The following is an 11,582-nucleotide window of genomic DNA, read 5'->3' on the forward strand; positions in this document are numbered from 1 at the left end:
CAGGCTCTATCTGGACCTCCAGGATCATAGAGAGAAAATTAAATATGTTGCACCAGAACTCTCGTAATTTGGAGCGTAGCTATGAAGTAAGGTAGCGTCCATGCATTCACATTTCTCACAGAGAGGTGAGACTTCTGGAAATATTTGATGCAATTTTGCCTTAGGATAGTGAAGTCTGTGAAGAATTTTAAACTGTATTAAGCAATGTCGAGCATTGATGAAACAGTCATGGATATACTGCAAACTCTCCTCCCAAACATTTGGTAGGCTAGTATTGAGACACCTAGTTCCTTATCCCATTCTTCTTTTAAACGGTCCATATCTGGTAGGCACATGCCTTGTAAAGTCTCCTATATTTGAGAAATGATGTAGCAAACAGTTTTATGCAAACCTCTAACTTATCTGGCTTTGCCTTGTCGAAATTAGGATCTATTTTATTATTTGAAATAAATAGTATTCACAACGCTTGGCCTTCAATCTTTTTAATTATCCAATCAGAATAAAATAAAAGTTGTTTAAAAAAAATTAAGTTTGTTGATTGTTTTATTTGTAGACTGTTAATATGACCGTTTGATGACTGAACAGGTAATGATTGGATGCAGGCCGCAATGCACTGTGTCGATTGGCTAATGATTAAGGTGGGTATGCATAGAACCCACCCACCTTAATCATTAGCCAATCAACACAGTGCATACCACCTGTTCTATGCCCACACCTTAATCATTAGCCAATCGACACAGTGCATTGCGGCCTGTAACATTACTGATGCAAGATCAGTTTTAGTAAGAACAAGTTGAGATCAATGGATTGGATTAAAACAGTGGAAATAATGTGTAGCTGATCCATGGTCAGATAGGTTGTATCTGCGAGTGGCATTGTGGGAAAAATGTATTTATCATGCAACGTCAGTGTTCAAAGAAAACGGACAGCGGTTGCAAACAAAGCCCAGCGGGGCTGCCAAGTGAAAGGGGAATAAAGGTTAAAGGAAGAGAAAGTTATGGCAGCAATGCAATTTTTTGGATGCTGGCTGCCGTAAAATCCCAAAGAAGAAGAAGAAGAAGAAGAAGAAGAAGAAGAAGAAGAAGAAGAAGGAAGAGAAAGAAGCGACTGCAATAAAAAAAATGTCCCGCTAATAAGTAGTTGTTTTTTTTTCAAAAAAAGCTTGAATAAGGACGAGTATTTCGAGCTAGCCAACGTTAGCTTGGAATTAGCTCCCTCTACCAGCTGTGCTCACCCCGGCTCAGCTTCAGCTAACGGTAGCTAACTTTAGCGAAGAAACGCATTTACGACGATATTCTACTGGGATTTCAGCCTTTCAGAATCGGGCGGCTAAGTATCCAGCATCACGGAGTGGACATTTTCACAACTGAGACGAAAAAAAATGAACTCAGGACAACTATTGGTCACTCGGAATAGGCTTTCTTCACTGCCCTTGACTGTCACCTCCAGGTGAGGGAGCTGGACATATTCTCCGACTTTGCGAGGAAAAAGCCAAGAAAGAAGAACTTCTAAAGGTAAGAGCTATTATGCTTTTTTGTGAGTAGGCTAATATAATCTGCTGTGATTGTGTGACCAGATAATGTATGTATTTTTGCAGAGTTTATTTGATACTGTATGCTGTTTGCATCGTTATGGTTTGATGCTGCTATAGGCCTGTGTGAGAGTTAGTCAAGTGCAGTAGCCTAGGCTAAGTTGGCTTTTGCAGTACGTGTGAAGTGACTGTTCTTTTGCAATCTGCACTCAGCTGTGTTGCGGGATGGCATTGTTCTAGCTATATTCAGTCTGTCACATTTCTGAACTATGGGTGTGCTTTCTGCTTGGGTGATTTTCAGTGAACACTATTGTCATACTATTGAGCCATACACTGCCGTGTGTGTGTGTGTGTGTGTGTGTGTGTGTGTGTGTGTGTGTGTGTGTGTTAGGGTTGGGTATCGTTTGGATTTTTACGATTCCGAACCGGTACTTTTAAAACCGATTCCTAAATCGATTCTTGGAAAAACTGAAGAGTGAATGGTTAATATACTTTTACGTCTGTTTTGGTGAACCCAGAGGGAAAATATGGCATTTTGAAAGTAGCCTTCATTTACGGTAGCTATCTAACGGTAGACTACAGAGAGAGCGTGATATTTTTACGATATTTTTACGTGCGTTTCAGAGCGACCGAGGGAAAATATTTCAGTCAACACATTAAGTGGAACCGAAATTTGCGTTCTAATCCGGTCCGATTCCTACCAGTTGCGTAGGAACCTGTGTGTGTGTGTGTGTGGTCGAAGGTTCCATCGATGCCTGCAGATGCTGGGGGTTAATAGCTTTGTTATCGGAGGATGTGGGTGTTAGGGAGGGTAGGGGGGGCAATGAGCTTCAGTGCCCGGGGCTAGGCCTGGGTATGGCTCAGACATTTTCAATACTGTGAATTTAATGCTGGTTCCTGTACGATACTCTTGTCGATACCATTTTTATGAAATCCATTTTTAACAAAAAGAAAACAACATACACATTACGGTACTTTTTTTCAGCTCCTTTACGCCTAACACAAGCACGTGAGCCTCGTCTCTGTGCCTAAGTGTAACGTTAGACAGCCAGTCGCCAACATTATTAGATCTTGGTAGAAGCATGCTGCAAGCTTATTGGCTCACTGACGCTGATGAGATTTACTCCTTAGGCGTTGAAACGGTAGTGAATGAGGAGGCATTTTTCGATACTCGACTCTATGGAGGCAATTCGGTCGAAGTTAGGTACCCAGCCCATTCTTTTTATGTTGCACAAGCACTTAATTGCAGTTTTGTTCACTTCACTTGTTTATACCAAAATATACAATACAATGCATCACAGGCAGAGACATTCTGCTTCTTTTTGATGAGATAAATGCAGATTAGAGTGTCTGACAAAGCATAAAGAAGTGCAGAGTAAGACTATAATAAATGCATAAAAAAAATATTGGTTTCCAAATAACTTCTAGTCTTAACTGCTGTTAGTCTCAAGGTGTGTTAAGACAGAGAGAGAAGCAAATGTCCTCCTCATGTCATTAAGGCAAATTTGAATGCTGGATCATTTGTGTTTATTTGCCTTAAGCAACCATTGTACCTACTGTAATTAGCTCTAAGCTAGCTAGCAACGGACACACCAACCGTGTGTGGGAGTGCGTCTGTGTGAATGTTCAGCTCCGCCTCTGACTGAACTCAGAACTGCGATAAGTATATTAACAACTTGTTATCTTCATAAATGTGACCCTAATTGTTCCATTTTCTATAGAAAACCAACATTTACTTAGAAGTAGACTTTTTTTTTTCTCAGTTTCCCCTTCTAATTGGTTTGAAAAAGAGAACTGGTTTCAGCCTGATGAGGCATCTAGCAACGGAATAAGATTTCACTTTATCGATTTCTGCATTTTGCAACGCTTAGACTTGCTGAATTATTCAGAGAAATATAAAAATTGGAAATGGAATCAAAGACTGCTACTCAACAACATGGAGGCACACCTTCAGTGTAAATTGGCAAACATCCCTAACAGGCATTGTCATTAGGCTACATGTGAACAGAATCACATTCATGGAATATTGCCACCCAGACTTCCCCAGGCTGCCGTACGTGGCTTTATATAAAGTTTGAACAAAGTTAGAAGATTCACTTCTCAAGGACATGGTCCAAGCGAGTGCACCATGTGCACTGAAAAGGCTTTTATGCTTTTTCAGAATTAGTTTCTTTAGAAACGAACTGTACAGCTGTGACGTGAAAAACACTGGAGATTGTATTTTGTATCTCGTGGTGCTTCCATTATGTCTGTGTTACTCATGCGGGACTGCTGGGCTAGCAAAAGCCATTCAGCCAGCAGCAGGTAAGATAAAGTACAGGATGTACAATACAGGTAAATAAACAAGAATGCCTGCGCTGTACGTCCACCAGCTTCAGGTTTAATAGTTCCATATAAGCACTCATGCGACAAAGGATTCTTTTCACCCGTGCAGCATTGCAGACATGTTTCTACATCAGAGGAACAGAGGGTTATTTCCAACAAGCAACAAGCCTCAACTAATTACGTTACATTTTATTTTTATATTTATACTTTTTTTTTTTTTTTATTGATCCACAGTGGGGAAATTACAGTTTTGTTTTTTTCACACTGTTGTTAGAACACAGCACACACAGGCCTGAAATACAAACACATGCTCAAGTCCTATACATGAACAAATGGAGAAATGTCAGAGTGAGGGGGCTGCGACTGCTGGACAGGTGCCCCGAGCAGTTGGGAGGGGGGATGGGTGCCTTGCTCAAGAAACCAGGCAGTGCCCAGGAGGTGAACTGGCACCTCTCCAGCTAGCAGTCCACACTCCATTTTTCGGTCCGTACGAGGACTTGAAACGGCGACAATACATGCCTGCAAACTCATCCCCTTTCGGTGAAAATCTGCGTTTTAGTGTAAACCAGCTCATTCACATCCGCAAATGTGTATCACAGCTTGGGGTCAGCTTTTATTTTCGTAGCGGACATTAACGTTACTCTTGTCATGGCCCAACATGGAACATGGCTAATTTAGAGCAACTCTAGTTCACCTCCAATGTTTAGTCCTTATTTTTCAAATGCCAAATTTCATTTCAGTCATTTTTGGTGGTGTGTGTGTGAAGTAGTGTAAGTCTGTGAACCAGCACTTCCGAACATAACCAGGCAATCTATTTATGTATTTATTTATTTATTTAACACCCTGATTGATCTGGAAATTACTGTTAATAGTTTTGGTCAATTAAGATGTACAGCCATCACAGAAAAACAACTGTTGGATAATGAGAGCTCTGCTCCCTGAACTCCTGTCTCCGTACAGAAGCTAAGCCATTGATTACAGCTCCGTGGGAGAGCATTGGTTTTTATCTCTGAGTGAGTGAGTGAGAGCACTGAATCCCCTCTCAGCAGAGGGCGGAAGGGTTAAACTTCAGCAGCAAAAGGACTGTGAATGGGAAATAGAGTCAGGCTTGACTAAGTGAGTGAGCAAGCCACATGCCACATTGAGCACTTACACCACCACAACACGACTTTTTAGGCTCGTATACAGATCCCTGTCTAATGTGTAATGATAATAGCAGCCCTTTTTCCGGCAAACTTTTTCTTTTTCTTTTACACATGTTGGCATCCGGTCTACTGTCTTTGTGATGGAGATTATTCTATGTGTCTGATCAGGAGTCATGTTGGGGTGGAATTTTAGTAAGTTAACATTGTTTCCCAATTACTTTACATGTGGCACAATATTTCCAGTGTTTCCCATACATAGGATCTACTTGGGCGCACGGCCCAGGTAGATAAAACCTGAATTACATTTTTTTTTTTTTCCAATCAAGGCTGTATTTAGGCATGCTTGTTTGTTTTGTTCTCTCTCTCTCTCTCTCTCTCTCTCTCTCTCTCTCTCTCTCTCTCTCTCTCTCTCTCTCTCTCTCTCTCTCTAAGAGACTGGAGGACCACTCTCGGTTCCTTAGCGTAACGAGGAGTGAACCCTCTTGTCAGTCGCATGGTCTTTGTGTGGGCGGGACTCCAAGCGGAGAGAGAGAGAGAGAGACAGAAAATGCTAGTTGAGAGTTGGAGCAGGGTTTCCCGCAGCAGTTAAGACGCCGTCAAAAAAAAAAAAAAAAAAAAAAAAAAAGTATATGAGCGATATCCGCCGTGTTACTCGCCATCCTGTTTTCTCCCTTTCATTCCAAACCACAGTTGACAACCTGCAGGTGGAGACAGGCTCGGACATACACGCCACGGGCTGCTGTGGACTTGTCAGTCTCGCAAGCGGTTTCAGGAAAGTGGCTGCATGTGTCCGACAATGCACAGAACATTAACGGTACAAGCCTACAGCTGCCCGCGGGGTGGGGGTGGGGGTGGGGGTGGGTGTGTGGGTGTGGGTGTGGGTGTGTGTCGGCCCGCCCCCACGAAGCTCCGACCTGCAGAGGAGCAGAAGCTGCACCTTCGCCAAAATGAAGACTGAAAAACATATAGATAGATTTAATTTAATAATTATATATTATTTAAATGTAATATTTAGTGTTTAATAAATAATTGTTAAATGTAGTACAGAGTCTGTAGTCTATTGCACAAACACTCGAGGAATGCTGCAAACATTTGACAGCCAGTATGAATTACCTGGGAGAACATACTTGTCACAAACGGCAATTCCACAACTGTACAACAGCGTGACAGACGACATACTGACATACTAAAGGAGATCAAAGACATATTGTGGATATTTAAAATGTTTTCCAGTTCCAGTGTAATTATATTAGATGAAAATGGTCTTGTAACAACAATATTATCGTTTATCCCAATAATTTCTGGGACAATTTATTGTCCAGCAAAATTTGTTATTGTGACAGGCCTAGTTGTGTAGGCTGACTGCCTGTGCCTGGTGCAAGAGGAGAGGGAGAGAGACCCCGTGCTGGGGGCAGAAGAGCCGGGGACTGTGATTACTCTGAGCAGCATGCATGGGAATCAAGTAGGGCTGCGCGATATGAGGAGACTATGCGATATTCGTATTTCCTATATGATGGGACTGTTCTTCTTGGCTACCGGAAACCTTTCCAACAACATTTTAATTCCGTTTAAAAAAGAAAAAAAGGACATCTCAGCAGGGCAAATACTCACCGACGTTGGAGCTGATATCTCTGATTGAAGAACTCTTTCCTGACACCTCTGGCCTCCTGCTCTTAACCCACACAAACGAGATAAAAAGAAAACTTAATGCACAACATCATAAAGTATCATAAAGTAACACTGTTTTGCCCCAGAAGAAGCACTTCTTTCTCTGACAGATCGCCTCTTGTCAACGTATCATCAGAGTAGGCTAAGTGATGAGTTTGTGAGTGAGCCGCCTAGATGAATGGATTGATGGGGGGGGAGTGAAGATAGCTGAGAGCAATATGTTTTTTGGATAACCCTGGTGTAGATAAGCACAGCCCAGAGGCTATCAAATGATGACTTTCTGAGCTTCAAAGCAACAGCCTGCATGCTGAAGTGTAGGGAGAGAGAGAGGGAGAGAACGTAAATCGGGAAGCAAAATGAGAGGGCGGATGTCGATGGAAGCCAGCTAACTGGATTAGCATGTGTAATAATACCAGCATAGGTTAATGTTTGCAGATACAGAGAGGCTAATGCAGGGCCATGCTCCATAATAGAAAGGACAGGTCAATGGGAATAGTTAATAGTCAAACTAAATGGCTTGTGATGACAGCCTGAGATAGTCTGGACTGGATGGGACTGTCTCTCAAAGAGCATGGCTGATGAATATGATCATAAAGAAGATGATCCTTTAACTCACTGAAGACGGAAATGAACAAAATCTGTTAACGATGTAACGGTTCATCAACACAACTAGTTCTAAGTGTCGGAGCGGTTGAAAACATATTGTGAGTGCCGTATTTTTTTTTTTATGGAGGAAAATGATGATGTGGCTAAGCTAATTGAATTGTGTAAGAAGCTTTTGCAAGATACCTTTCTTCGTCCTGGTCGGCCTTGTGTCATTGTTAGCCATCAAAATACCATTTGTCAATTTCAACTACATGCATTCCAAGCTGGAACATGTCTGTTAGATGTACTGGTCACAGAGGTCACTACAATACAAATAAGACATTTTCCAGTTGACGTTTTCACATTAACAGCCCTGGGGAGTATTTAATAGCCTGGTCCTACCAGACTCTGGTACATTTCATTTGTACAGAGAGTCTGGCATTGACATATATAGAATGGACCAACAGATCCCGTTGCTCTGGACGGAGACCAGTGAAGGCCGTTAGAAGCACTTTTCCGGTGATGGCTGAGCGTTACTGAGCAGCCTCCAACTGAGAGAGACAACGTAAATGTGACGTGAGCAACCTGTCTGAAAGGTGTAAGTCTTCTGGTAGCTGTGCCAAGAGAAATCTCAATCATTCCCAATCTTGCAGAGACGGAGAGCGTAGGTATATGTAAGGAGATAACATAGGCACAGGCTAATTATTGCTAACTAAAATGCTAGTTAACATTAGTAATTAAACTTAAACAGCTAACGTGAGACGAAACTGCCTGCGCGCTTCTCCTGTACTGTACGGTAATTTCTCTACTGTGCGACAGTAAGTCGTGTAGTTATGACACAATCGTTAGCATATTTTTACAAAAACGGTTGCTATGGAGCCATAACGTGAGATACAAGGTAATGGAGCCTTTTATACATTGTCGTGTTTCTTTAGAAATAAACAATGGACAAATAGAGTCTTTAAACGCTTCAGATGTAAAGTTATTCGCTGTCAAAGTGGCGCCAAAATGAATGGCAGTCAATGGAATGCTAACGGGAGGTGATGGCTTGGTAGCATCAAAATGGCGCCATAGGACGTCAGTGCCTGTGTGGTCGCGCAAGGAGAGCGAGCGTTAACGGAGAGTAGCGTATGAGTGCCGCTGTGAGGAAAAGAGAGGGAAAAATAAATAAATAGCAAAGATGATGTAAAGTGAGTTAAAAGTGAACAATAAAACAACAAGCTTGAGCTTCTCAAGACACGGTGGCTTTATCTATTGTCAATACTGCCGCTAAAGGGAATGGTGTTACCCCTGAAAAAACATTGGCTTAACCCTAAGCACAGTGTTTCCATTTTATTTCAGCTCAATGTGAGTCTTTACTGTGTTTTGCTGTCATTTATGGCCACTCTGCTTTCTCTCCTCTCCGTTGATCTATCCCACAGACAGTTCAGAAAGCTCTATTGTCAAAGTAAAAAGAAAATTTGCCGACAATGCCAAGGGCAGACACTTCGCACGGCGGTCTTAGCAGCTGAGCAGACAGAGAGCAGAGAGGGGGCGACTCGGCAGTCCGCTAATTTGTTGCTCTCTCTAATATAACCAATATAAGCTGCTCTGTTTAGGCTACAAAACGTGCATGCAGGCTGAAATTCAACTGTGCGGTTTTGTCGGGATTAAGCTAAGGAAACTCTGCTAGCTGCTAGCCTAATGTGCAATGGTAAACGCTGCAGCGTTAACGTTAACGTGTCCTTTTTCTCTCTCTCCCTAAACTCTTGAATGCAGGATAGAAGACAGTCGATGAGGATAACTACACAATGATTATTGCTTTCATTATATTTCATATCACACGATATCTGTTCTCCTGTAACTTCCGCCAGCAAAAAGTAAAAAAAGGAAGGAACACAATCTAAGTTGTTCTGAACAGTATGAAGATCATTTATTTAGCAGGCCTGATCGTTTGCATATTAGGCTCAAGCTAAGGTTATATTGCTATTAAGTGCATATTAATATTTGGGAAAGTCTTCAGTTATTATATCATTTTTTAAATGACATTTAGTTGAATCGTGGTGCATTCAAAGTTATTGTAAAATACCCTTTTCTCAACATTTTTTGTCGTTTAACAGCAATTTACTGGTGTGAAATAAGTTATTATTGTTATAAAATTTTTAATAAATCATTTAAATTTCCCCGTTTTTTGTGCTGATCCCGAAAAGTGATCCGATCCGTGACTCAAAACCGTGATCCGATCCGTACCGTGAGTTTTGTGAGCCGTTGCACCCCTATTATATATATAATGCTCTTCTGCAAACATATGTGATGATAACTAAAATCCTCCATTTGGAACACAATTTAGTTTATTATCCAATACACAGTTAAGTGTGTGTGTGTGTGTGGGGTGTTGTGTTGTGTTGTGTTGTGTTGTGTTGGGACATACTATTTTATATAGTGTGGTGTGCCAACACCAGGATGAGGACTGGCAGGAGCTGACAGGAACAATCGTCCTAATCCTATTGGGCAGAAATACAAATATGTGGATGTGCATTTTTATCAGCTCATTGTTGTAGCTCCAATTTTCATTAAATATCTCTTTAATATACAATACCGCGTGGCTGCTGTAATTTCATATTTAGTTTTAAGACCGTTTTGAATGAGGTTCACGTATTAAATACACCACACACACTGTATATTTCCAATATACTCAGTATATATTGAAAATTTAGAAATTACACTTGAAACCAAACAATAGGAAATTGTGTACACAGAGCGTGACAGCACAGGAAGGATGAAATTGCTTTTTGAAGCCTGGCATGGTGACTTAGACAGGAGAAAAAATGAAAAGGAATGAAGAAGGGAAAGGAATATAGAAGGAACGAAAGAGAGAAAGGCGGGGAAAAAAAGGACACCCATGACAGTAAAGTTTGAAGTGAGTGGCAGTGTGTGTATTTCCCACTGAGGCTTGGCGTCAGGCAGCCGGAGCCGCTTGACGGATGGAGCTTTTAATTGACTCCATCGAATTGGGACGAACGGCGGCCAATCATCAGAAGAGCTGATGCAAAACAACCGAGGGCTTTTGTTTCCAACAGAAGGGCCTCCATTAGACCAGATAATGGACCAAGCTGTTGATATCTATCTGCCCTCTATCCTGTCTGCTGAAGGTAGACTATATCACACACCCATCCAGATGTTTGTTCAGTTGGCCAGCCTATCATTTCTCCTCTCCATATATCTGCTGCCAGAGAGCTTCAGTTAAGTTTGGCCCTCTTTTTCTCATGCATTTATCCAATAAATAAATCAATAGTCACTCAAAAACAAGTTAAAGCAAGTCTCTGGTTGTACCATTGCACATGTACTGTATATGATACTTTACTTTGGCGATAAGAGATCATCTTTACAAATCTAGCCTTTTCTTTGAATGAAACCATACAAAAAAATCAAAGCAACACTCTTATGCCGGGAATTCCCAAATAATGTTGTGACCTAACAATTCCCCCAAGAGAAAGCATTACTTTGTAATATCTACAAAGTAACACCATACATTTTAAGTGTGCCAGCTTTAAAAGCAGCTTTTTCACCTAGGTCCTAAATTTGCCCTCTGTAATTGGATATGGTATATTATAGGGGTCGGAATCACCAGAGGCCCCACGATACGATATTCTATGATACTTATTTCATGATGCGATATTATTGTGATTTCAAACACATTGCGATATTCTGCAATATATTGCAATAACGTTTTTTCGAACTTCAAATTATATCCCCGAAGGAAAACTTTGTCAACATCTGTTTTTTCCTCTTGCTTCAATTTGATTGTCCAAGGCAATTGATTTTATTATATCATTATAGTACCAAAAAGTTAAATTGCCATGTGCAGTTTATAAAATAAAAGTTTGATACTTGGCATCCGTGTATCTATACTGTATTGCCACCAATAATAACGCGATACTATACTGTATCGATTTTTCTTTTTTTTTTTTTTTTTTCCCCACCTCTAGTATGTTATCATAAATAAATAATATCTCTGTGAATATGTAGATCTATGCACTGATGCACAAACTAACCTGTTGTTTTGTCCTTCTGCTTTGCTAGCTAGCTAGCTGTTAACTCCTTTGTCCTCTGTTATTATTCCACTAGTTGCATACTCAATAGTCCATTTGCTGCATTCGCTAGGGACTCCGGTGTCGGGGTGTGTGTGTGTGTGTGTGTGTGTGTGTGCGTGTGTGGGTGTGCTTGCTCATCTGGAGCATGTCAGTTTGGTAGGATTTGGGTAAAAATAAAATATTCCATTTAACATTTAAAATATGGAATTTTAAATGTTTGATGGATATTATTCATGTTATTTGCATGCAAAATAG

Source organism: Sander lucioperca, chromosome 9 (assembly GCF_008315115.2).
Source record: "Sander lucioperca isolate FBNREF2018 chromosome 9, SLUC_FBN_1.2, whole genome shotgun sequence".
Lineage (NCBI taxonomy): Eukaryota > Metazoa > Chordata > Actinopteri > Perciformes > Percidae > Sander > Sander lucioperca.